At 31.8% G+C, this 22,738-nt stretch overlaps 1 long non-coding RNA gene across 1 annotated transcript; it reads right to left on the reverse strand.

Moving 5' to 3' along the window:
• Positions 1–1,326: 1,326 nt before the first annotated feature.
• Positions 1,327–21,562, reverse strand: LOC116757704. Its single transcript, XR_004351061.1, has 3 exons — positions 21,551–21,562; positions 21,145–21,149; positions 1,327–1,410 (listed from the first exon to the last, which is right to left on the reverse strand). It is a non-coding gene; the product is annotated as an uncharacterized LOC116757704 (long non-coding RNA).
• Between the last annotated feature and the right edge of the window lie 1,176 nt (positions 21,563–22,738).

Below are 22,738 nucleotides of genomic sequence, written 5' to 3' on the forward strand. Positions count from 1 at the left end.
TAATATTTTATAGAAGAGTATGGAGACTCAAGAAAATCTAAGTTTTTAAAAACAAAAAGTAAACTAGATATTTGAAAACTTTTCTTACAATTAGTCATATGACATTTCCAATCAGTATTAAAAAGCCAACTTTTTACGCTTAACACAGCTAGTATTAGAGAATCTTATTTAGCTTAGAGGAACATGAAATGATTAACACAGTAGTTTTTCTCTGCAAGTATTAGAATTTAATACCAATATATTTTCCAGGGAAGAGGTGCAGTGCATACATATGAATTTAAAGTGGATGTTATTCTGTACTACTGAACCTGTTGAAAGTATTTTAAAACCTAAGAACAGAGAAGAACTATATTCACACAACTGAAAGCCTTCAAGAGATTCTGTTTTAGTAGTAAACTTCAGACTGGTAAAGCTCAAGTAAGATTAAAATTATTTCAGAATCTATTACCTCTGACTTGATAATATATTCTTCAAAGCAATTTATATTGCAAATATTTATTTGAAAAATACAAGATTATTGGGATAAACACTCAACTCTGCTGCATGTCAGTACCATTTTTAAAACTAAAGTAAGACTCATTCAGTCTGCCTAATAAGCCTTGTTTTATGTTTGACAGTTGTTTATTTGGGTATGTAAGGTGGTGCCAACCAGATTTCTGAATTCCCCTTAGAGTTGACTTATTCAGAAAAAATCAGGCCTCATTGATTATTATATTAAAGATACCTAACTATGTTGTCTCTCTGGAAGTTTAGCAGAGGGAAATAAAAATATTCAAAGCTTTGCACAAGTGATCAATATATATTTGTTAAATCGAATTGATAAAAGAACCTGACAAAGAGTATTGCAACATAGTGATGGCTAGTATCTTGCTACTAGTTTCCTTCAGTCTCTATAGCTAAGTCTGAAAAGGGGTATCAACCCTAAAGATTGATTATATTCCTCTCAATTCATTATCTAATCCAGGGACTGAAATTGATTGGCAAAGCATAATATACACTCTCATATATTTTGTTAAGTGTATCCTTTTTAATTTTTTTTGTTGTTGTGTTAGTGAGGTAGAACCTTTTTTAAATTTTATTTATTTTTGGCTGCTTTGGGTCTTCATTGCTGTGTGTGGGCTTTCTCTAGTTTTAGCGAGCAGGGGCTACTCTTTGTTGAGGTGTGCGGGCCTTTCATTGCAGTGGCTTCTCTTATTGCAGAGCACAGGCTCTAGGCACATAAGTTTCAGTGGTTGTGGCATGTGGGCTCAGCAGTTGTGGCTTGCAGGCTCTAGAGCACAGGCCTAGTAGTTGTGGCACACGGGCTTAGTTGCTTCACAACACTGTGGGATCTTCCAGGACCAGGGCTTGAACCTGTGTCCCCTGCATTGGCAGGCAGATTCTTAATCCCTGTGCCACTAAGGAAGCCCCCTTATTAATTTTCTACAAGTTTTCCTGTTTCATTTGTTGCTTAATCTTGGTGAAAATCTCAGAATACAGAAGCTGAAGAGAGGCTATTTCTTCCTTTACTCACCATGCTTGAATTGAAAAACAGGCTTATGATGCAATGCTGATCAACTGGAAACACTAAATACAAGAAGGGTATTTGAGACTAGTAATCCCAGACTACATTATTTTTAAAACCCTTAAACTCTACCCCATCACTCTGTTTCTCTATCAGCCTTCTTTACTCTCTGTCTCATGAATTAGGACAGTCTTATATTGTGGTATACTGCATATTTATTTGTTTATTACAGTCTCTCTCACTAGCATAAAAATCCTATGACTACAGGGGCATTACCTTCTTGATTCCTATACCCCAATACCTAGAATAGTCTTTTATACATAGCATTCCCTGAAAATACATTTGCTAAATAAATGAATAAATCATAGATAGTGTCACTGGTAAATGTAACAGCATCTTAATCAGTCTTAGTGCTGTGAGGCCATGTTTGGGACTCTTGATTTTTGCCTCCTAATTACATTGGTCTCTGTTAGTTTATTAACTTCTCCAGTTACCTTTCTTACTTTCTTTTCTTTATATTTATTTTATTTGTTTTATTGAGGTACAATTGATGTACAACATTATATAAGTTTCAGGTACACAACATAAAGATTCAATATTTGCCTATATATATATATATATATATATGTACATATACATATGTACACACACACACATATATATATATATATTACATCTTTATCCTATTGAAAATAATGCAATGAACATGGAGGTCCATGTATCTTTTCAAATTTGTATTGCATTATATTTGGCTATACACCCAGAAGTGCAATAGCTGGATCAAATGGTAGTTCTATTTTTAATTTCTTAAGAAACCTCCATGCTGATTTCCATAGTAACTACATCAATTTACATTCCCACCAACACTTCACAAGAGTTCCCTTTACTCCACAGCCTCACTAACACTTGTTTCTTGTCTTGTTAATAATAACCATTGTAACAGTTGTGAGGTGATATCTCATTGTTGTTTTGAATTGCATTTTTCTAATGATTAGAGAAGTTTTCAACCTCACATACCAGCTGACCATTTGTATATTTTCTTTTTAAAAAATATCTATTCAGATCCTCTGCTCATTTTTAGCAGGGTCATTTTATCATTATTTTTGAATTGTATGAGTTCTTTATATTTTTTGTATATTAATCCCTTAACTGATATATGATTTGCAAATACTTTCTCCCATTTCATAAGTTGCCTTTTCAATTTTGTTGATAGATTCCTTCCTGTGCAGAAGCTTTTTAGTTTGATGTAGACCCACTTGTTTATTTTTGTATTTATTGTCTTTCCTTTTGGAGTAAGATCCAATAAAATCATTACCAAGACCTATTTCAACAAGCTTGCTACCTATATTTTCTTGTTATGGTTTCAGGTCTTACATTTAAATCTTTAATCCATTTTAGGTTCAATCTTGTGTATGGTGTAAGATAGTGGTACAGTTTCATTCTTTTGTATATGGCTGTCCAGTTTTCCCATGACCATTTATTGAAGAGACTATCTTTTTCCCATTGTGTATTCTTGGCTCCTTTATGGTTACATATGCGTGGATTTACTGGGGGGCTCTCTACTGAGTTCTATTAAACTATGTAACAGTTTATGACAATATCATAATGTATTAATTACTACAGCTTTATAAAATATTTTGAAATCAGGGAGCGTGATACCCCAAGCTTTTTTCTTTATTTTTTTTGTCTTTTCTTTAATTGAGGTTTAGTCGATGTACAATATCATATGTGTTAAATGTACAACATAGTGATTTACAATTTTTAAAGTTTATATTCCATTTATAGTTATTATAAAATATTGGCTACATTTCCTGTGCTGTACAGTATATCCTTGGAGCTTATTTTATGCATAACTCTTTGTACATCTTAATCCCCTACTCCATCTTGCCCCTCCTTCCTTTCCTCCTCCCCACTGGTAACCACTAGCTTGTTCTCTAGATCTGTGAGTCTGCTTCTTTTTGTTGTATTCACTAGTTTGTTGTATTTTGTTAGGTTTCACATATAACTGATATCATACAGTATTTGTCTTTCTCTGTCGACTTATTTCACTTATCATAATACCCTCCAAGTCCATCCATGTTGCTGCAGATGGCAAAACTGCATTCTTTTTCATGTATATATGCATATATATATATATATATATATATATATATATATATATATCACATCTTCCTTACACATTTATCTGTTGATGGACACTTAGATTGCTTCCATATCTTGGCAGTTGTAAATAGTGCTGTTATGAACATTGGGGTGCATACATCTTTTTGAATTAGTGTTTTTTACTTTTTCAGATATATACCCAGGAGTAAAATTATTTTTTGAGAAAAAAATGCCAGACTTTATATGAATTGCACCATATACACATAGAAATAAAATAGTAATGTTAACCAAATTATAGTATTTGCTGGATAACAAAGGTTTGCCAGGTGACATTTTAAATGCATCAATGCTTTCATTTACCAGTTAGCAACATTGCCTCCCCCATCAGTTCTTATTAGTTACAGTTGTTGACTTCTAATTTGAAATCAAGAGAGATGACTTCAGTGTACTTTGCAGGTATTTAGATGTGTGAAAATTGTCTAATTTGGTAGCAGAAATTTAGAAACTAAATTTTGTCCCAAAGAACACATTCTCAGTGTCAGTAAATTGAAGACATAAAAAAAAAATCCTTTTCTTGCTAACATATACAAGATTATACAGCTATTAATCTGTAGCATGTCATACATGCTTATAGAAATCAATTCTGAATGCTGAGGAAATGCTAAAGAAACTTTATATAAAATAATTATCTGTTTCTGAGATTAGAGATCAGGTCACATTGAATGATGGTAAGCTCATAAATCTTATTAAAAGGGAACAGTAGTTTTAAGACCTGATTTTGACACTTAGTGTTTCAGTGAATTTAACTAATAAACAAAAATTCTCTAAGTATCACTTTTCTCAACTGCTCAATGGTGAAAATAATACCGTCTTTACAGAAAAGAAAACGTGCATATTGAGCCCAGCAAGTAGTCACAAATGGTAGCTGCCATTCCCTTACTTATATAAAGGGTACTGAGGCTTACCCCTAAAGAAGTGTATTTGATTGTGTGTGTGTTTTAAAATCTGGCATATCATTTAGCTACCTTTTTGGTATAATAAAAATAATAATTTCTGTGTGGCATCTTTTGGAAACTTGGAGAAACTCACCAAGGAAATGTATTTTCTATCCTATCCTTGAGATCAGGAATCTTGTCTTATTCATTTCTGATTCCCCAGGATCTGGCTAGTGACTGACATGTATTAGTCACTCAAATTTATTGAATGGCTTACAGCAATTTTAAAATGCTTCAATGTTTTATTTTTCTTTATTTTTTTACTTTTACATTTTATTTAGTTACAGATGATTTTCTTGGGTTATGAAATAATTTGTGCTTTTATTTTCCTTTCCATTTTTACTGTTGAGAGAAGTACTTTAAAAGAAGCACATATGATAAGAAAGTTTTCCAAATAAACAAGTATCATATTCATATATCTGAAGGTTTTCCTCTGATGTGATGCTGTCATTTATAATGTGACAGCTAATGAAATACAAGCACTTATGGTGTGATACTTATCCTCTAACCTTTTGTTTGTCTATGAAATAGTGTGTTTTGGAGTCATCTGTTCATTCAATCTGTAAGGCTTTAAAGGAAATATCCAATGTTTATTATTTTAATATAAAACATATTCATCTTTAATGTAAAACTAATGCTCATTACTCCAAAGTATTAAATGGGCTTAGCAATTTAAAAGTCAATTGGAATGTTTTCCTTATTATTGCAATTCAATTTAATAATGTAGGGATTATTGAACTTAATGCATTTTTGTTACTTAAGTGAATGGCTTGGCAGAACAAATTCTATATTCAAGTGCCCATTTTAACTTTTGCCAGTTAGTCTAAGAAGTTGTTCCAGGGTGAAATGTGTAACAGTCTCTTCTTTTTCTGTTATATAGACACAGTCTATTACTATATGTGTATGATTGAAAATGAATAAGCAAGTAATTTACCAAACCATTCACCTCTAGAATATTCATATTTTCTAAGCAACAAAAATAAATTCAGTTTACATTGATCTCTCATCTAGGGGCATTCCTTTTTAAGTGTTAAAATGACTCCCTCTCACATGGTGTGCATTTAATGAGAATTACAATATTAAATGCTTTACTTGGAAACTTACCACCTCAGTGAGAAAGCAGCAGGTGAAGTTAATTCCTATGAATTACATTTGAAAGGTAGATTTCCGAAGCAACACACGCTGCATTAATATGGGGCCCATTATTCACTCCAAATGCATATTGACAGTGGCAGCATTATTTCTGTGCTATACAATCAAATCCAGATCACAATGAATTTTTTTAACCACTTTATATTTGTCATCAGAATAACAATGTTATAATTAAGTCATGCAGTGAGTTACGTAATGATGAGGTAGGTTATCACTGAAATTATTTCTATTTACTTAGATAGAATTTCCAAATTCTGATACCTTTTGTTCACATCTTATATGAAAGCATAGATTACTTTTTTGAATTTTAAAATTTTCATTTTTGTTTGCATTTATTAAGCAAATACCTATAGTTTGCTTTTTTCAAAAAGTGTTTATCTAGGACTACAAAGAAATTCCAAAAACATAGGAACTGCTTCAGTAAAACACAGATTTTTTCTTTCATCAGGCTCTATTATTCATCTTATGAATGTAAGTATATTGCTTTCTAAACAAGCTATTGAATTGGAAGGCCTCTGTAGTGAGTAAACACAAATAAATCTGCTTGGGGTGATGGTTTCTTCATAATAAATTCTTAAATATTTTATAACCTGAAGATTTTCTTTCCATATGTTAGCATACTTTTTGCCATTCCATGAACTTTCCTTTTCTTATCCATCTTTAATGTACAACATAATAAAAATTAGGAGTGCCTATCCTATGATTAATATTCCCTATCCTACTATCTATGGTTTGTGACCTATTGAGGAGGTTTTTATTCAGGTAATGTTTAGTAAATGAAAATACACTAATAAACCAAGTATAACTATAAAAATGTAGTTTTAAAAGCCTAAAGCAATTTGAAATTATGTCAAATGCTGAAAATAGAAATAATGCAGACAATGAAAAGTTAAACATTTCTGGCAGAAATTCAATGTTGCCACCAGTTTACTTAGCATGAATGTTATTCTTTATGATAATTTGAGAACTTTGCTTTAGGTTTAGAATATTCAGTGTTTAGCTACTTGATGGTTGTGGGTGAGACAATTTTACAGTGAATGCCCCTTATTATCTGCTCCTTGAGTATATTTAATGGTGATTCACAGGGAGAATCATCACATTGCTCAAAAGAAACTCATTCACCACATGCATCTTCAAGCAAAATTATTGTGTTTTTCGTGAATAGGGGCTCTCAAACAGCTTCCATTCACTCAATGTGGTATAGCAAACATCTAGATCAAAGAAGGGCAGTAGGAGGGCAACCACCACAGATCACTCATTAGAGATGCAGTGCAACAACCAGATGTAACCACTTTCATTAACAATTAAAGCAGATAGCTTTTCAAGAGAATACTGAAAGATAGCAACTTTGTTAAACAGTAATCAGTAAGAAATGTATGTCTAATGAATATAGTTTGAGAGAGCCTATGAGTAAAGCCTAACAGCCATTGCAATTTAGAAATAAGGGCTCTGAGTAAAGATACAATCATTCCTTGGAAGTTTTGAATAAAAAGAACAGTTTAATTAGAATAGATAAAGATAACTGCAATCTGAGAAAATATAATCCAGACTGGGCAAAAATACAAATTATCATTGTTTTGGTCACAGAAATTTTTTTGACCATAGAAATAGAGTTACTGCATTGCCTTTATGGCTTCTTGGTTTATCTCATTTTATGTAACTATGTATAATAAAATGTACATACATTTCATTTCAGTATACGTATTTAGTAATTTCAAACACTAGTTCTTAGCATCATCAGACTCACTTTTAATGACAACTATTTGATAATGTTGGTAATATTGAGGTTACATGCTAAGCTTCTATAACAAAGAGAACCCCAAATAAATTGCATTTAAAAAGATAGGAGTGTATTTCACCCTTTATCTGGGGCTGGTAGGCAGCTCTAATATCAAAGATCATTCAGGGACATATTCTCTCTTGCTTTTCAAACATTGCATAGTTTGTTGCCCTCATCCACATGACTGGTACTAATTTGCCATCATTAGTCCCAAATTCCTGAGAGGAAAGAACACACACCTCAAACTTTTAAGATCAAAACTTGACGTTGCCTATGTACATTCTACTCATTTCCCATTGGTAAAAACTTACAAAAACACACAAAAAATACAAGGGAATCTGTATAACATAATTTCTGCCTAGGTAGACAGTGCTCTACTCTAGTTAAAACTATTCTATTGCTAAAAGAAGGTGAGAGTGGACATTGTTGGTACATAAATGGTCTCTGTCAAACCCACTTTACAGAGGTAAAAGAACTAAGTACAGAACTAAAAAAACTAAAAGATTTTGCTAAAATATTAGAGGATTTCAAAATTAACATAAAAAAATAATATGAATATATGATTCCCCTATGGGGTTATTTTTGATTGTTACAATAATTAGAGGATATTGCTGGTTGTACCATTATTCATGTAGATGAAAAATGTGTTCATAATTATTGAAGCCTAGAATATAACTCTCCTTTAAATATAAGTACAAATTGTTTTGGTATGATTTTTTTATACAGTGGAATGATTAGGAATGAGACCATGTAAATTGAGGGAAAACTCTACCTTGCCCCATTTAAGACTTTGCTAAATTAGGTCATAATTTCAGAAAATTAAATTAATACTATCAATATAACATAGTTTTTGAGATGCAAATATAACACATCTGTATCACTTTGTATTTAAAGCTATTGATATTTCATCAAACTCATTTTTTCATAAACTGGATTTATAAAGATACATGCCTCTGATGACTCAAAGGGTACTCAGACATAGAGGCAGACCCACACTTTTGTGAGTTTTACCATCATGGGCTTGACCTGGTTCTCACAGTGAATACACTGTGAGAACACCAAAGCATTGTTTTGTTACTAAGTTCTGCTTTCAGGAGAAAATATTTATATTTAAACAGAGCCTTACCTGTTGAAGTTTTATTAGGACCTAACTGACTTGGGGGAAGGGAAATACCAAACTCCAGCTTACTCTAGCCATCCTGCCCCATCTAAAGGAGATAGGGAGAGGGGAAGGGAACTGAGAAACATGTAAAATTCACAGTCTAGAGGCATAATTTCATTAAAAGACTGAGACCTAATCATAGGACTATGGAGCACCTCTCCTCCCCTCATACCTCACCACCACACTATTAAAAATCTAGTAGTTCTTTCTACTTGACACATCATAAAAAATTACAAGGCATGCCAAAAGAAAAGAAAATCATTTGAAAATGCTGAGCAAGCATAAGAAGCAGATTCAGTTATGGAAGGGAAGTTAGAATTATCAGACAAGGATTTTAAAACAACTATGATTAATATGCTAAGGGACCTAATATATAAAGTAGACAGGATGTAATGTAAGTAGAAAAGGGGAAATCCTAAGTAAGTACCAAAAATAATTGCTAGCCATCAAAAACACTATAACAGAAATGAAGAATGTCTTTGATGGGCTTATAAGTAAACTGTATACAGCTGAGAAAAGAACATCTGAGCTTGAGAATATCTCAGTAGAAACCTGCAAACTGGAAAAGTAAACAGAAAAAAAAAACAGACTTGAAAAAAAAAAGTGCAGGATATCCAAGAATGTGTGACAACTACAAAAGGTGTAGCATATGTGGGAATAACACAGAGGGGGAAAAAAGAAAGGAACACAAGTAATATTTGCATCAGTGACTGAGAATTTACCCAAATTAATGTCAGACACCAAATCACAGATCCAGAAAATGTAGAGAATACCCAGTAGGATGAATGTTAGAAAAACTACAACTAGGCATATCATTTTCAAACTGCATAAAATCAAAGATAAAGAAATTTTTTTGAAAGGAGCCAGAGGGGAAAAGCATCTTACTTATGGAGGAACAAAGATAAGAATTACATCTGGCTTCTCCTCAGAAGTCAAGCAAGCAAGAAAAAAGTGTACTGAAATATTTAAAACATTGAGAGAAAAAAACACCAACCTAGAATTCTGTACCCTGCAAAATGGTTCTTGAAAAGTGAATGAAGAAATATAGACTTTCTCAGACAAACAAAAATTTAGAGTTATTTGTTGTCAGCAGACCTGTCATGAAATGTTTAAAGAAGTTCTTTAGAGGGAAGAAAAATAATATATTTCCTCTGATCTAAATAAAGAATATAAGGGTATCAGAGAAAGAATAATTGAATGTAAAATAAAAACTAATTTTTCTTAATCTTAGTTGATCTAAGAGATAACAGTTCATTCAAAATAATAATATATTTGATTACACATCTTTATGTATAAGCAAAATTAATATATATATGCATATTTAAATACATACTCTTACTATGTATAGACAAAGTGAATGACAGCTTAATGAATAGTACAAGGAGGGAGAGAAGAGTTACAATTATTTTGTTATTATAAGGAACTCACACTACCTGTGGTGTAGTGTTATTAAAAGTGGACTAGGGTTAGTTGTAAATGTATATTGCAACCACTCTAGGGAAACCACCAAAGAAATTTTTTTTTAAGTATAACTAATATGCTAAGAGAGAAGAGAAATGAAATCATATAAAATGCCTAATAAGACCATAAAAGGCAGTGGAAGTATGGGAGAAAAAAATAGGAACAAAATACAAGAAAAGGACAAGAAATATAAAACATTAGCAAAAATGGTAGACATTAATCCAACTATGCCATAATCACTTTGAATGTCAGTGGTCTAAATGCAACAATTAAAGACAGAGATCATCAAAGTGGATCAATAAACAAGACCCAACTCTATGCTGTCTACAAGAAACCCAATTTGGATATACAGATACAGATAGATTAAAAGTAACTGGACAAAAGAACATATTCCAGTCTAACCATAATCAGAAGAAAGCTGGAGTAGCTATATTAATTTCAGATGGAACAGACTTTAGAACAAGGAAAGTTCTTAGGCTTAGAGGCATTACACAATATCAAAGGAGTTGATTCCCAAAGAAGACATAACAATCCTTAGCATGTATATGATTAAAAACAGAGTGCCAAATACAGAAGGCAAAAATTAATAGAACTGCAAGAAAATTCACATGAATCCCCTATTATAGGGGGAAACTTAATACCCCTTTATCAAAAATGGATAGATACAACAGGCAAAAAATAAGGACATAGTTGAACTCAGCAATGCCATTAATTAACTGGATAAAAAAGACAGTAATAAATAATTTCACTCAATAACAGAAGAATGCACCTTCTTCTCAGGCTCACATGGAGCATTCAACAAGATAGACCACAATCTGGGCCATAAAATACCCCTTAACAAGTTTAAAAGAATAACAACACACAATGTCTGCTCTCAGATAATGAAATTAAACTAGAAATTAATAACATGAAGATATTTGGAAAATCCCCCAAATGCTTGAAAATTAAACAACAAACTTGTAAGTATCACATGAGTCAAAGAAGAAATTTCAAGAGAAATTTTAAACTAAATGAAAATGAAAATGTAACATTAAATAAAATGTGTGGGAGGTAGGAAAAGCAGTGCTTAAAGGGAAATTGATTCCCTATATTAGAAAAAAAGAAAAATCTAAATAAATCATCTAAGATTTTACCTTAGGAGAGCAGAAATAATGTGAATTAAACCCTAAAAAGCAGAAAAAAGCAATAATAAAAATTAGAGTAGTAATCAATGAAATTGAAAACAGGAAATCAATTGAGAAAATCAATAAAACCAAAAAGCTCTTTGAAAAATTCAATAAAATCAATAAGCCTCTAGCCAGGCTGATCACTTCACACTTATTACAATTTCCAAAATCCAGAACACTGATAAAACCAAATGCTGGTGAGAATATGGAACAGCAGGAACATTCATTGTTGATGGGAATGCAAAATGGCATAGCCACTTTGGAAGACAATTTGGTGGTTTCCTGCAAACTAAACATACTTGTACTATATGATCTTGCAATTATGCTTCTTGGTATTTACCCAGAGGAACTGAAAAAATTGTGTCCACACAAAAATCTGCACATAGATATTTACTCATAATTGCCCAAACTGGAAGCAACCAAGATGTCTTCAATAGGTGAATGGATGAATAAACTGTGATACATCCAGACAGTATAATATTATGTAATGCTAAAAAAAAGATGAGCTACTAAGCCATTAATTGACATAGAGGAAACTTAAATGCATGCTACTAAGTGAATTAGTTAGTCTGAAAAATCTATCCACTGTATGATTCCAACTATATGACATTCTGGAATAGGCAAAACTAAGGAGAAATTTCAGTGGTTGCCAGGGATTAGAGGAGAGGGAGAATGAATAGGCAGAGCACAGAGGATTCCTAAGGCAGTGAAAATACTGTATATAATACCATAATGATAGATATATGTCATTATAAATTTGTCCAGACCCATAGAATGTACAATATCAAGAGTGAATCCTAATGTAAACTATGGATTTTGGAGGATAATGAAGTATTAATGTAGGTTAATTAATTATAACATATGTACATTCTGATGGAGGTGTTGATCAGGGAGGAGGCTATACATTGGTGAGGTAGAGGGTATCTGAGACATCTCTGTTCCTTCCTCTCAATTTTTGCAGTGAAACAAAAAAATACAGCCTATTATATGTGTGTCATCCATCAGACATTCTGTTATATGTTAGAGTTTTGAAGACAAGTAAGATAAAACCTTACATTTGATAGGATCCTAGCCCTAGACAAACAGAGAAGGAAAAAGAATTGAAGAAACCAATAAATGCAACAAAATATTATTACAGGAGTAGTGCTTGAAATCTATGTCAGGTTCTACAGAGATACAAAGCAAGAAGTCAATTTTACAATAGAGCATAGAGCTTAAATATTAACCTAAATGAAGTTTTACAAAATTAATTGTCATGGGAAGAGGCTGTTTCCAGGAGACAGCACAAAGGGAACGTAATCATAAGGGCATGAAATGACCTGGTAACTATGAGAATGTGAACAGTGTAATGAGGCTGGAGAATGGGGTGTAACTGAATAAGACAAGAGATGAGAGACAAATCAACGATTAATGGCCATTATTATTCAAGTTTTTGTGTGACAGCTTAGTTAGGACCGTATCCTAAAACTATAGTGTGCATATTATTTTTGAACCTGAGATATTTCTCCCAGTGAAATCTTTCACAGACACTCAATAGATAAATTGGTAAGGATGAAACTGTCCTGTTTCAAGCAAGGTAATGAACCTGCAACACCATCCACTCTCCCTTCATTTTCTTCTCTGTCCCAAAGGCATTTCTTTTTTAGCCATCCTACCACCACCATTGGAGTACAAAAGGCATATTTCAAAAACCTCTTCTATTTATGATGAGGACCTAATGAAAGCTTTGAAAGGTCATGGGGAGCAGTGTAAAACTAATGATATTTAGGCGTCTGAACTTAGTGAGGATGAAGAAGGAGGTATGAATATATATCTATGTTACTTTCCTAAGATTTAAAAAGTTGCTTTTTTTCCTCTCATTAGAGCACTTCTATCCAAATGAAAAAACGGATTTGTTGTGGCAGAAGTGAGCTTATGCGACATTTCTTGTCACTCTAAATAGGCTTAACTAAAGCCACACTTCCCCTCTGACTTTGTACGAAATGCACATGAGTGTCCCCTCAGAACGACTCAATAAACTATAGACTCATGTTCCCTGGGGCAAAGATACCTTCTAAGGAACATGTCAATATAATTAAACCACTATAAACTTATAGTGTGACTTATAAAGGTTTTACTTTGGTAAGCATGAGGCAATAGGTATGTATTTATTGTGTGTAGTAGTATGTAAATATATATATAAAAGTAGTGTTATTTTTAGTAGTAAAATACTTAGGAGAGATAAATACAGTAAAATAAATTCTTAATGACCCAAATATTTAAATAGCATTCTTTTGTGATCCGTGAGCTGAATTTGCCTATAGGAAAAGACTGTGACATAATATTGCAAAAATTTTCAGGTTTCACAATTCTAATTATTTTCTATTTTTCTTAAAAGCTAGAAGTAACAGTAACAATCTAGAGTCTTTATTTCAAAATGCTTGTTTATTTACTTATTTAAATGTTAATTAAGTTATTCCCAGTTTCCTCTGTACTGAGGGTACTGTATAGTTCTAAATTAAATAATTTACCTTGATAGATATTGATTTAGACCATTAATATGTATTTTTATATACCATACAAAAATAACCTAGTAAATGAGACTATAGATCTAATTATTTTTAATATATGCCTTTATAGGTCATAGTATCATAAATTCAAATGACTTTAGGACATAAAACTAAGAAGGAAGTATAATTAAGTGAATTAGTGTAATGAGCTACTCAATTCAAATTCGTTTTTAAATGTTTTGAGCAAATAAAACATATTTGATAGTAGATTTTGGTCCATAGGTCACCAGTTTATGACTCCTTTCCTGGCCTTAAAATTTCATTTTTTTAAGGAAATGATGTATGTTTACATGTTTCCATTTATACATATCTTCAATAATCCTTAATTAATCATTGAATTATCATGTGATAATTCCTGGTATTTACTTCTAACATCACAAGTTAAATCCACTTCAATAACTTTTTTAAATTTTATAATTAGTTTTGTAATTAATACATGTATACATTTAAAAAAAAAATGAAATAGCACTACAATATTAGAATGAAAAAATTAACCACAGCCATAATCCTCCATATCCTTTATTCTTGCTTCCTGTTTGAATTCTATTTTCTTCTGAAAATTACTAACATATTTCTAAATAATATGTGTATATTATGATTGATTTTCCATGTTTAGTTATTATGTATTGTTTTCTCATAAGGAAAGTGATAATAAACCTCAGCTTACAGTCCCATATAACTTTTTCCTAGTCTATGCCTGTAATATTAATACATCACATATTTTCTAAATAAATATTTAACATTTACATCATTATAATTAGAAAATATTTTTATAACTTGTATAATATTTTCCACTTTTATAGTTAATAATTGCATTTTTGTTTAGTTTTATGTGTGCCATGTCTTTACTGCTAGCACATTCAAGCAGTGAAATTAACATTTCACTCTCATTCTGTCTCTCTCTGTCTTTCTCTCTTTTTTTAAGGCATGCTATCTGGGGATCTCAATTTTTCTGCTCCAACTCAACTAATTGTGTTTTATGCTTTCTTCATTGCTTTTGTCCTGGAATTCCTTTTATCAACATCTTTCTACTCTTTAGGAGCCCATGTTTTCTGGAGTTCCTGTAGTCTCCTGTATCTTATTTTAATCTTGTTTAACTCCCTGGATTTGAAAGTTATATTTTTCATTACTTTTCTGAATAAGTCAGCATGGGAGGTAGATTTTTTTCTGGGAACATGCTGGCCTACTTTTTTTCTATTCTCACTTTTGATTGATATCAATCCTTAAATTGATTGACAAAATTGGTATATAATTCAAGTTTAAAGTCATTTTCCTTCAGCATTGTTCTTGGAAATTTCATTGATTTATTTGAGTTTGTTTTTGATTGTTGCTTGTTTGTGATTTGTTGATTTCCTTGTCATTTGGTTTTTGTTTGTTATTTTGATAGGTCGTTGTTTTTAAAATTTCTTTTTTTAAAGCATCTTATGTCTCAATTTAATACTTTTTCTTATTGATGTATTATTGATATTTTTTCTTCTACTGTCTCTATCATCATGTTACTTCTATTTCATTTTATTAAGCTTTTGTTCTTGGTTTTGCTTTTTAATTTTTTAACTGAAAGTTCTGTGAGCATGTCTGGGACTTATCAATTCATAAAGCTCTCTATGTAATGAACTGGTACAGACAACATTTCAACTTAGACTCTTTTATGATTCTTTTTAAACCTAAAATAAATTCTCCATTCTTTTACCTGGAGCCATAATCCTGGCTGCCAGTGTTCTTGCAGCTTATTGTGGAATACAGAGATGGTGAAAAGTGTCTAGTCAATATAAACATTCATTTAGCCTCCTGTTTTCAGAACAGTCACTCACTCCTCCTTCCTGCTGAATCTCGTATTGGAGAGTACAGAGAATCTCTGTTTAAATCTCACAAGAATCCAATGTTCTGCTTTTCTTGGGATAGAGAAGGAGTAATCACTCACTACAACTTTGGAAAAGGGAATCTCACTGTCTAATTGCTTTTTAAAATAACTTCTAAAGGGATCTTCTTGTATAATGCACTACTTCAAGTCCTGTTTTCTCAATTCCTTAAACTTTCTAAAGTTTTATGGTGCAAAATCAATTTTCAGAAGTTCTATGCCAGTTATCAGTACACCATTTGCTTTACATCATACACTTTTTAGTTGAAATATTTCATTTTATGTAGCTGGTGTTGCTTAATTCTTGTTCTAAAGGGTTGAAGAATTATAACATTAATCCTTAACCTACCACACAGTAGATTTGGCAAAAAGCAGTGGTCACTAATGACCGCTTGTTAAGTTTTTGTTCCTAGAAGACTAGAATAGAAGTAGCTAGTGTTTTTTAAACTAAGAAAATGCATTCCCCTGACTAAATTAACCAAAAAACCAGTTACCAACTGCATCTTCTCATTCCCCAATCATAAGAAAAAATTATGAAAAGAAAGGAGAGAAAGTCACATCAAATAATGCAGTGACTAATGAGAAGAAAACAAGTATTTTTGAGAAAAAGTAGGAGTAAATATTGCAATGTACAAACACAGTTTTGTACTGATGTTTTATGATAAACAGTGAATTATCTCTAATTGAGAAGAAAGGTGAGAAGAACTGGTGTTTAAAATCATATTTTTGTCTTTTCTCACTTAGATGACTTCACTTTCTCATAAAGTATTTTAATTAAGAATGTAACCATTATAATCCTCTATGTGGTCTTCCTGGCCAATATGGCAACAAAAAGTAAAAGCAGGACCTGGTATGCCTCCTGCCAACTTTCCACTTTTATTTATAAATACACACAAAATTGGAAAAGTGCTACTAACCTCTCAGTACAAAAGAAACAAGCAATAAACCACAATCTCACAGTATAAGTTCATACAATTTAATGAATAATTAACAATTCTTTTTTTCAGGCCTTTGGATAGACCCTAGGGACACAGTGATAAATAAGGTAAAACACATCCCTGCCCTCATTGCTAGTCTCCCAAGGAAGAGAGCCCTTTGTATGTAAATGCATGTGTGATGAGAGTAACAAGAAGGTAAGTATATGATGTTATGGAAGAGCAAAGATAACTAACCTTTGGGAAAGCCAACTTGAGAAAACGGTGTTCAGATTGAGATTTTATACATGAAACATGTTAAACTCTCGACCATTTGAGTTGAAAAATTTTATTGTAAATTGAGTCTAGAATAATGAATAAAAATGAATAATTTTTATCTAGGTGAAATTTAACAAGGAGTGAGAAGAGAACTCTGAATACTGATGCAACGTTGAAGACAGTAGTTTTTGCTGCCTCAATTATGGGGATATAGAAATATACTGAACATAAAATTAAACTTTCAGGTCCCTGGGATGATTTAACCAGCCATAGTCAGATTTATACCTCTGACCCTCGATCACCAATCAGGGAATAACTTTCCCATTTTTTTCCAGATTACAACACCTAGGACTCTACTACTAGAAAGTAGTGTAGGAAAGAAAGATTATATCCTGTGATAGTTGGATGATGGATCCAAGAAAAGACCAAGAGGCTTATATACTAAAAGCTATGGTCTTTAATATGTAGTACAGTTGAAATGGTTTTCTAACAACAACAGCAAGAATACTAATAATAGTATAATAATAAAAAAAAACATTTGAAGAAATCTTGATAACCTTCCCAGAAAGGATAGCTATGGCTTTCATGAAATAGAAACAGGAGCACATAAAAAGCTAAAAGGATGAAATGATAACAGAGATGCAGAAAGAACTGGAAGACAATATTGTCAAAAAATTCCAGAAATAAAAGGTTATCATAGAGCATAAGATTAGCTAAAGGGTGGGAAAATTTGATAAAATTTTAAGTGAAAAACGTAACACCTGAGAAAAAAATTTAATATAGATAAAATAAACAGAAGAACTTAAAACAATGGTAATATTGTACATCATTAATTCATAATTGAAGCTGTTTTTTCTTAATGAAAAATATTTTTCAGTCTGCAAATCCAAAGAGTTCACCCATTTCAAACAACTTTTTGAATCTTAAGGTTAAGTCAGAGTTAAGGTTAACTTTAAGGTTAAGCAAAAGTTCTGACAAGCATTGAGACAGCAAAACAGGTCATGGAAAAAATCAGACTAAGCTCAGAATTCTTGAAACAATTACTACCAATATTATGAGTAACTTATTACATGCTTGCTACTCTGTTAAGTACTATAAGAATATTTATTTGAATATTAAGAAATAGTTGTACAGCTGTAAAGTTGATACCCCTCTTAACCTCATGTAGAAACTTAACATAAAGAGACATTAAGTGACTTAGTCATGTAAAACAAATATTTGGCCAATTTAAGATTAAAACCCAACATTCTATTTCAAGAGAACATACAACTAACAATAATGCTTTACTCTAAGATGCAAGTGCCAACAGTAAAATGAGTTAAAAATTTCTGGTGCATGGTAAAGAGAAGGGAGAGATTATTGTGATTTAAATAATCTCTATCTAACTAAACTAGCATATAGGCAATAAAAAGACATGTAAATTATGAAAGGCTTAGAAAAAAAAAAATCTTCCTGGGAGGAGGAGGGAGATTGAAGATGCACTCTTGAATAAAAATAAAATTAAGAAATGAATATTGTGAAAGTTATGGCATAATAATATTGGAAAGGACATTGTAAAGATAGAAATTATTGCTGTAAATATGGTTATATGAATGCTAGAGCAAAACCAAATTACTGAGAAATATAATTTGCATGATGAGTCATAATAATTATGTATAAGCTGCATCTCTAACTTAACAAATTACATTGGCAAGCATTGTAAACTGGAAGGGCATATTAAGGGTTGTAAAATGCAGTACATTTTTCACTGTGGAAAAGGGATTTACTTATTTCTTTTTGTAATTATTTTTACCTAAATATGCATTTACCAATGCATCTGATGCAATTATAAGTAACTGATCTTATAATGGAAAATTAGATTTCAATCGCTCAAACTTTGCAAAAGGAAAACATTGTTTTCTAAATAGCAAATAATCAGAAATTAAGATAACATAAAGTAATACAACCAGAATAAATTGAGGTAACAAATATGAAAAGAAATATAATTATGCAAATTTTTTGATCAATAGGTAAAGACTTTAAGACTAGGTTAATAATATCACAAAGTTGTGTTAGTTTGCAAGAAACAGACATTAATAAAATTGTTCAGAATGCCTTAAAAGTTCTCAAAGAAATAGTAGGAAAATACAGAATAAAAAAGGAATACTGATATTAGCAAGAGGAAAATCCAAAGTAAAAAACATAATATTATTGACCATCTTATACATAAAAAGTATCAATTCAAAGGTTTCATGCACTCAGAGAATAGACATTAAGCTTAGTAAGAAACAAACTAGGTCTGAAATTCTATTCTGGTAATAGGAAGGGAAAGATGGTTGTTGGCAAAGTTTAGACAAAAAATAAATAAAAGGAAGGTGTTTAGCAACATAGAAGAATGAAATCAAGTAAATAATTGCTGTAGTTCAACATAGTTTAGCACAGTTAATCTTGCATGCTTATTATACAGTGTATGTAAATCAAAAAAATATATATAAACTGAAGAAAACCTATCATGTTGGTTTTATTCTTAGGTACAAGTAATTACTTTGTTCAGGAAAGTAAAGTAATGAGGAAAGCAAATGTTTAAATTATTTTTTTCAAATTTTGCTGATATGAAAGGGGAAGATGGCAAAGAAAATTAATTGGATAGAGAGGATGTAGAACATTTTTATGACTATGCTCTCCTGTAAGTGTAAATATAAGAAGACTTGTTTTGATAAACATTATTTATTTTGTGATATGCCTGAGAATGTTGTGATAATTTTAATACATAGGCCATCTTTCAATGCTAAGTGTAGCACAGAGCAGTAAATACACTTAGATTTAGTAATTCTGGATTTCACAATAATATGTCTTGCTTACCCAGGCTTCTCCTTGAATCCCTGGATCTTGATTCTTTGTTTTAAAGAGTATCTACCTGAGTATCAACTCATGAAAATACTGTCATGGTTTCTTTAACATAGACTTGATAACAGTGAAAACCTTATTTGTCTTTAACAATGATTGTCAATGAGATTTTCACTTCTCCCTAATGCATTCTAGAAATATATGGGGTTATAAATATATGGGGTTGAGCTTTAAAATTTTATAGTTGTCCACACTGAACCTCCAGCAATTCCAAAATAACAGTTTAGGTTTTCTTAACCCATTACTTGTTACCATGGAGGTTTCAATTCAAAGTTTTCTGCTCCAGTAAGTTGTGATTCTCTGAATTTCCCTGTCAGTCTCCTTAATTTTGAGTGCAGAATTTCACCTTGTGACCTCATTTCTCTTTAGGATCTAAATTTGTTGATTTTGCAGTTTACTTAGTTTTTTACTTGTTAGGATGTAATGGTGACTTCCAAGCTTCTTACATGTAGGATTGGAAAAACTGTACTTTTATGGATATTTTTAATGAATGAAGTCACACACTTTTCAATAGTTAGAAATATTGAGTAACTAAAGATTAATTCTAATTTTCACAAAACCCAGTGAGATATATAATGCTAACTCCATTTTCAGATGAGAAAAATAAGTCTTAGTGATTGATTGACTTGATCCATATTAAAGGGGTAGTGAATGGAGGTCTTTAGATTCAAAACACTTTTACAAAGTTGGTCTCCTAGTAACACACCTTCAAACAACCCCAACCCTGCAACTCTTCTCTTAGTTCACTCTCTTTATATTCTTCTCTCTTCTCTCTAACAATCTTTTGTTGTTGACTCTTCCACTTGTTTATTTCAAACTATCAGATTTCAGTAACATGTTCTTAATGCTTTAGACTTGCCATCAGTTTCTAGCACAATATTTCAACAGATATATCTGTGGATAACCACCCTCTCTTGTTAATGATCAGCTGCTCTCTTAGGCTGAGCTGAGACTTGCAGGAAATCTGGGCTTAGTATAATGATAGAATAATCATAGTGTTCTTTTTATTTTACAATGTTCAAACTGCAGTGCTTATTTTTCTATGGCAATCTATCTTTTATGACTTTTATCAGCTGATTTTTTAAAAATTTCCTGCACTTCAGTTAAATCTTATTCTGCTGCAAAGGAACAAGTAATATGTTTTTTTATATCTGTTATTACCTAGTACATTTACAATATTACATCAAAGGAAAGATGATGTATTTGAGATGTCTTCTTGATGTTATCTATCATTCTATTTCTTGTGTTTATATGTTTGATCATTTGTTTGAAATACTAAACTCTATTTCAAGTTCAATTTTTCTTAATTCCAGGGTTATTTAGAATATTATATACCATTGCTTTTTGTCAGTCTAAATCAAACTAGAGAAGCAATTTATGGATCTTACCTTGGAAGAATCTAAATGCTCCACTGTAATAGCAAATTTTCCCAAGTGTACTTTCAGCAATATAAAAAGGTATTTCTAAGAAAATAGCATCTAAGTGCCTGTGGTTGATATCAAAAATTTTATAGGCTACTGATAACAACCCATGTGCAATAAATCTAATGAAAACTACTTTGTTTTCAAGCAAACATTCTAACTTATAACTGTAGATATGTTCCAATTGCATATTAATCATTCATAGTGTAGTTGGTTGTGGGTGACTCAGACTGAAACTAAACTGTATGAATAAAAACTATTACATTTAATTGAAAATTCAAGGAATAAGTGCCAGTTTCTCTGAATCCAAATAGGAGGACAAGGGTTTTAAGGAATTATTCTTAGTGAAGCAATCCAATTAATCCTCAGGGCAGGGGAGACACAGGAGCAAAATCTTAAGGTGGAAGTGAGTCTGTGTTCTTGGCATCCAGAAGGAGTCTCAGGAAGGACGAAGATTGGCATGGTCACTTCTCTCATAAAATTCAGGATAGTCAGATAAAATGTAATGAGCATTGTGAGTGTTATATAAGAGTATTATGATAGGGCTTTTCAAAATACTCCATGATGCCCAAGAAACAGAACACTTAACATAATCCATAGGGTTAGAGTAAGCTTCCCAGGAAGAGTTGTTTTACTTTCTCTGTTTGGTTAGATTTGATTTTTATTTTGTGCCCTTCTCCCCTATCTCCTACTAGAATTATAGAAGAGATTGAGGCAAAATATTATATAGGATGTATGGAACAGTAGAAAGAAAGCATGCATGTTCTAGCAGAGACCAGGGAGAAAATATGAGAACAAAAGTAGGTATTTAAAATCTATATGTTGTTATATCTGACATCAGATTATCATGAGAGGCAAAGTGTGAGGCAGAAATTACCTTATAGTAGGCACTCACTAAAGATTTTCTATCCATCAAGATCTGATGTTGTGGGATGAGAAGAAGTAAATATATGTCTGGAGATAAACATGAGTTAGGCCATGGAAAACATGTGTATTACACAGAATAGATAGGATGCACTAAGATAAACATTTAAACTCCCAAATCTCAGTAAGTTAACATAATAAAGGTTTATTTCTCACAGACATTTTAGCTCCATATAAGTGAGGCATTCCTCTTCCTTCTTGTACCCATGCCATCTGGAACACAGGATTTAAAGGTAGCCACACAAAGAAAAAGAACAAGAGAACTGTAAGGTGTTTGAATAGTCAGGCTTAGAACTGGCTTGTCCTACATTGCTTCTGTCCACATTTCAATACAATATTGCTTCATATGATCCAGATCTAATTGCAAGGGAGGTTTGGGAATGTAGTCTCACCTAGTGTTGTCTCTGTCAAAAATATTAAACAGTTTAAATGCTGCTGGTAATATCATTGATAAATTATGTGCATTTTTATGAGGCTAACAAAGTGAAGAATGAAAAATGCAGTCTAAACACAAGAGTTTTGTTTTCTGTGTGTTTTTCCAAATAAAGAGCCTAATTGCTCTATATAGGAGTATCAGAGTAATT

This window comes from Phocoena sinus, chromosome 8 (genome assembly GCF_008692025.1).
Source record: "Phocoena sinus isolate mPhoSin1 chromosome 8, mPhoSin1.pri, whole genome shotgun sequence".
Lineage (NCBI taxonomy): Eukaryota > Metazoa > Chordata > Mammalia > Artiodactyla > Phocoenidae > Phocoena > Phocoena sinus.